The sequence below is a fragment of the Tamandua tetradactyla genome, chromosome 23 (assembly GCF_023851605.1).
Source record: "Tamandua tetradactyla isolate mTamTet1 chromosome 23, mTamTet1.pri, whole genome shotgun sequence".
Taxonomy (NCBI): Eukaryota; Metazoa; Chordata; class Mammalia; order Pilosa; family Myrmecophagidae; genus Tamandua; species Tamandua tetradactyla.
The window spans coordinates 33,473,667-33,479,316 of record NC_135349.1 but is presented as its reverse complement, the minus strand read 5'-3'; the positions used below and the strand labels follow the sequence as shown (position 1 = coordinate 33,479,316).

At 38.8% G+C, this 5,650-nt stretch overlaps 1 pseudogene; it reads right to left on the bottom strand.

Annotated features, from left to right (window-relative positions):
• Window positions 1-201: 201 nt before the first annotated feature.
• On the bottom strand, window positions 202-1,635 carry LOC143666614 (RNA-binding motif protein, X chromosome-like; annotated as a pseudogene).
• Between the last annotated feature and the right edge of the window lie 4,015 nt (window positions 1,636-5,650).

Genomic DNA, 5,650 nt, shown 5'->3' with positions numbered 1-5,650 from the left:
TTTTAGGCGTGCTTGCCGCATTTACTGGGAAAAATCAGAAAGTGGCCTTTAGGGACACTTTTACTTGGAAAGTTACAACACTAATACACAAGTCAAGTCTTACACATTTAACATTTGCTTGTTGAAAGCAATGTCATAAATCAAATAAACATGTTTTACTTTTTCCTCACAAGAACATAAAAATTATGAAGGGGAACTTAACAGGAAATTTTAAAAAGGTAACACAATTTTTCCTTAGTAGTCCTTGGGTAGTTATAACAGTTTCCACTTTTTGTTTCTTTGAACAGGGATTTTGGTCCAAAGTTGTATTTGTTTTTAGTATCTGCTTCTGCCTCCCCCTCTATCAGATCGACTTCCTCCATGGCCACCACCTCTTGGTGCTCCGCGGCTTGAACTGCTGTAGGAATCACGTGGAGGAGGGTACCCCCTTTCCATAGAAGGGGGAAGCCCTCTTTCTTGCCTGCCAACACGATCGCAACCACTTGAGTAGAGATCACTTCGGCTGCTTGAGTAACTGTCTCGACTTCCACCATATCCCTCACGTGAGCTGCTGTATCATCATAGCGACTGCTTCCACCATAAGATGGCGGGGGCCCTCATGTAGGTGGAGCACTACGTGAGTTACCATAACTCTCATATGAATCTCTGTAGGATCCTCCACTCGGATGATCTGAATAGTCTTGATCACGACCATAGCCATCTCTATCACTATAGCCTCTTGATGGATAGTCATCACGTGAACTGGAATGACCATAATCACGGTATGTATAATCTCTTGGTGGTGGTGCATAATCTCTTGTATCACGAGAACTTGGGTAATCCCTGCTTGAATAGCTGTCTTTAGTAGGATACCCATCATCTCTTGGGGACAAATAAACATCTCTACGAGAGGGCAGAGGTTCCCTTCGTGGTGGGCCTCCATAACTATCTCTTCCACGTGATACAGGAGCTCTTCCTCCCATTCCATTGCTGCTCAGAACTGGTCCTGAGGGGGCAGATCTTTTAGGAGGAGGACCCCCACTTCATGGTGGCGGTCCTCTTTTTACTGGAAGTGGTCCCCTGGAAGAACTCATGTTAAAATTCATGGAATAGCCACCATCATCCATGTGTCCTCCACGTGAGGGAGGTCCCCTTGTTCCTCCACTTCCTCCTCTTCCGCCTCTAAGACCTCTGGGAGGGCCTCTGCTTCTTGGAGGTGGAGGTGGCCCACATCTACCACTTTCAAATGATGGTTTAGTGGCTTGTTCCACTTTGATGGCTTTTCCATCTAAAGACTTTCCATTCATGTCTCTAGCTGCATCCTTGGCATCTGCTGGGCTTTCAAAGGTGACAAAAGCAAAACCTCTCGATTTGTTGGTTTCACGGTCTTTCATCAAGAGTACTTCCACTGTTCGTCCATATTTGCCAAACACGGCTTCAAGGGCTTTCTCATTTGTTTCTGTATTGAGCCCACCAATGAAGAGCTTTCCTGGACGATCTGCTTCAACCATTTTCCCCCCCAGAGTCGGAGCGAGGTGAGGATGATTTCAAGCTCCCACGAGCTTGCCGACAGACGCTTTCTAGAAGCTCAGCACACGTAAGGGCTGCCGGGTCGAGTTGGAGGAGAGGAAGGGGAAGCCGCTAGCTCTACTGCGCAACGAGCTTCATTGTGGTTTTGATATACATTTCCCTAATGGCTAATAATGTTGGCGATCTTTTCATGTGCTTATTGGCCATTACCACTAAATCTTTTTTATTTTTTTAATTTTTTTATTCAACATACAAACACAAACATTTTTACCATGTGATCATTCCATTCTTGTTATATAATCATTAACTCACAATATCATCACATAGTTGTATATTCATCATCATGATCATTTCTTAGAACATTTGCATCAATTCAGAAAAAGAAGTAAAAAGAAAACAGAAAAACATTCAAACATACCATACCCCTCACCCCTCCTTTTCATTGATCACTAGCATTTCAATCTACTAAATTTATTTTAACATTTGTTCCCCCTATTATTTATTTTTATTCAGTAAGTTTTACTCGTCTGTCGATAAGGTAGATAAAAGGAGCATCAGACACAAGGTTTTCACAATCACACAGTCACATTGTGAAAGGTATATCATTATACAGTCATCTTCAAGAAACATGGCTACTGGTTGTTCAGGCAGTTCCCTCCAGCCTCTCCATTACGTCTTGACTAACAAGGTGATATCTATTTAATGTGTAAGAATAACCTCCAGGATAACCTCTCAACTGTGTTTGGAATCTTTCAGCCATTGACACTTTATTTTGTCTTATTTCGCTCTTCCCCCTTTTGGTTGAGAAGGTTTTCTCAATTCCTTGATGCTGAATCCCAGCTCATTCTAGGATTTCTGTGCCACGTTGCCAGGAAGGTCCACACTGGTGGGAGTCATGTTCCACATAGAGAAGGAGAGGGTGGTGAGTTTGCTTGTTTTGTTGGCTGGGGAGAGCGCCACATCTGAGCAACAAAAGAGGTTCTCTTGGGGGTGACTCTTAGGTCTAATTTTAAGTAGACTTGACCTATCCTTTGCAGGGTTAAGTTTCATATGAACAAACCACAGTATTGGGGGCTCAGCCTATTGCTTTGGTTGTCCTCACTGATTGTGAGAATATCAAGAATTCTCCACTTGGGGAAGTTGAATTTTCCCCCTTTCTCACCATTCCTGCAAGGGGACTTTGCAAATACTTTTTTACTCACTGTTCATATCACTCTGAGATTTATTGGGGCATCACTCTGGACGAACCTACAAAATCTTATGCCCTACTCAAGGTTCCATGTACTTACAGTGTTCATTTAAGCTGTCCACATAATTATATTAGGAACTGCACTAATCAAAATATAAATTTTGTACCAAATAAACATTTTTTTGCTTTAGTCTTACACATAAGTTAAAATTTTTAAATATTAATTACCATCTATTTTCAACACCCTGCATTATTGATATTCCTTTGTTCTTCCTCATGCAAAAACATTTTTAAATTTGTACTTTTAGTTGCTATCATTATACACTCTAGGCATTCCTAGATTATAGCGTCCCAGTCTTTATTGTCTTTCTTTCTGATTTCATTTGTGCCCCCAGGCCTCCACCCTCTATCATTCTCACATTCAGCTTCATTTAATGTTCTAACATAATTGTATTACAGTTAGGTAGTATTGTTCTATCAATTTCTGAATTTTCACAATCACTCATGTTGCACAGTCTGCATCCCTTCAGCTCCAATTACCCAATATCTTACCCTATTTCTATCTCCTGATGGTCTGGGCTACCAACTGAAATTCTCCAAGTTTATTCACTAATGTCAGTTCATATCAGTGAGACCATACAGTATTTGTCCTTTTGCTTCTGGCTAATCTCACTCAGTATAATGTCCTTAAGGTCTATCCATATTGTTACATACTTCATAACTTTATTCTGTCTTACAGCTGCCTAATATTCCATCATATGTATATACCACAGCTTGTTTAGCCACTCTTGGCAGAAGCTCTTGATCTTAAGTAGTTCCCATTTATCTCTTTTTCCTTTTGCTGCTTTTAGGAGTAAAGTTTAAGAAGCTACCTCCTATTACTAGATCTTGAAGATGTTTCCCTGCATTTTGTTCTAGTTTTAGGTACTGGCTCTTATATTTAAGTCTTTAATCCATTTTGAACTTATTTTTGCATAGGGTGTAAGATAGGGGTCCTCTTTCATTCTTTTGGCTATTGATATCCATTTCTCCCATGCCAATTTATTAAAAAGACTATTCTGTCCAAGTTCATTGGATTTAGGGGGCCTTATTGAAGCTTGACTGTCCATAGACTTGGCCTTATTGAAGCTTGACTGTCCATAGATTTGGCCTATCTCTGCACTCTCAATTTGATTCCATTGGTCGATACTTCTATCTTTGTGCCAGTACAATGCCGTTTGACCACTGTGGCTTTATAGTAAGCTTTAAGGCAGGAAGTGATAGTCTTCTCCCTTTGCTCTTCTTTTTAAGGATGTCTTTAGCTATTTGAGGTCTCTTTCCCTTCCAAATGAATTTGCTAACTAGCTTTTCCAAGTCTTCAAAGTAGGTTGTTGAGATTTTGATTGGTATTGCATTGAATCTGTAGGTCAGTTTGGGTAGAATTGACATCTTAATGACATTCAGCTTTCATATCTATGAGCATGGGATGCTTTTCAGTCTATTTAGGTCATTTTTATTTCTTTTAGCAATGTTTTATAATTATTTATGTGTGAGTCCTTGACATCCCTGGTTAGATTTATTCCAAGATACATGATTCTTTTGGCCACTATTTTGAATGGAATTTTATCCTTAATCGTCTCCTCAATGAGGTCATTGCTTATGTATAGAAACATTACTTATTTTGAATATTAATCTTGAATCCTGACACTTTGCTGAATTTGTTTATTAGCTCAAGTAACTTTGTTATAAATTTCTCAGGGTTTTCTAAGTATAGGATCATGTTATCTGCAAATAATGAAAGTTTTACTTCTTCCTTTCCTATTTGAATGCCTTTTCTTTCTTTCTCCTGTCTAATAACTCTAGCAAAGAATTCCAGTACAATGTTGAATAATAGTTGTGATGGAGGGCATCCTTGTCTCATTCCAGATCTTAGGAGGAAGGTTTTCAGCCTCTCATTGTCAAGTATGATCCTGGTTATGGGTTTTTCAAATATGCCCTTTATGATACTGAGAAGGTTTCCTTTGATTCCTACCTTTTATCAGGAAAGGATACTAATTTTTGTTAAATGCTTTTTTAGCATCAATTGATATGATCACGTGAGTTTTCCTTTTCGATTTGTTTATGTACTGTATTACATTGATTGATTTTCTTGTGCTGAACCTTCCTTACATTCCTGGTATAAATCCCACTTTGTCGTGATGTGTAATTCTATTTTTGGGGGCATGGGCAGGCTCCGGGAATCCAACCCCGTCTCCGGCATGGCAGGTGAGAATTCTGCCATTGAGCCATTATTGCACCACCCATGCATAACACTTTTAACATGTCCTTAGATTCGATTTACTTGTATTTTGTTAAGAATTTTTGCATCTATATACACTAGGGAGAATGGTCTGTAGTTTTCCTTTCTTGTAGCATCTTTACCTGGTTTTGGTATTAGAGTGATGTTAGCTTCATAAAATGAGTTAGGTAGTGGTCCATTTTCCTCAATTTTTTGGAAGAGCTTGAGGAGGATTGGTGTTTTTTTTTAGTATTTTAAATATTTTTGTTATAAAACCTTAACAAACAGACCTACAAACATTCTTGACATACGAACATTCTATACATGGTATACAATTAGTGGCTCACAATACCATCACATAGATGTGTATTCATCACCATAATCATGTTTTGAACATTTACATCACTCTAACAAAAGAAAAAAGAAAAAAGAAAAAAACATACATACTGTACCCCTTACCCTTCCCTATCACTGACCACTAGTATTTCAATCTACTCAATTTATTTTAACCTTTGTTCTCCCGATTATTTGCTTATTTTTTAATCCATATTTTTTACTCCTCTGTCTATATCCTGGTTAAAAGGAGCATCAGACACAAGGTTTTCAGAATCACACAATCACATTGTAAAAGCTGTATCATCATACAGTCATCTTCAAGAAACATGGACCATAGCGCAACAGTTTCCGGTACTTCC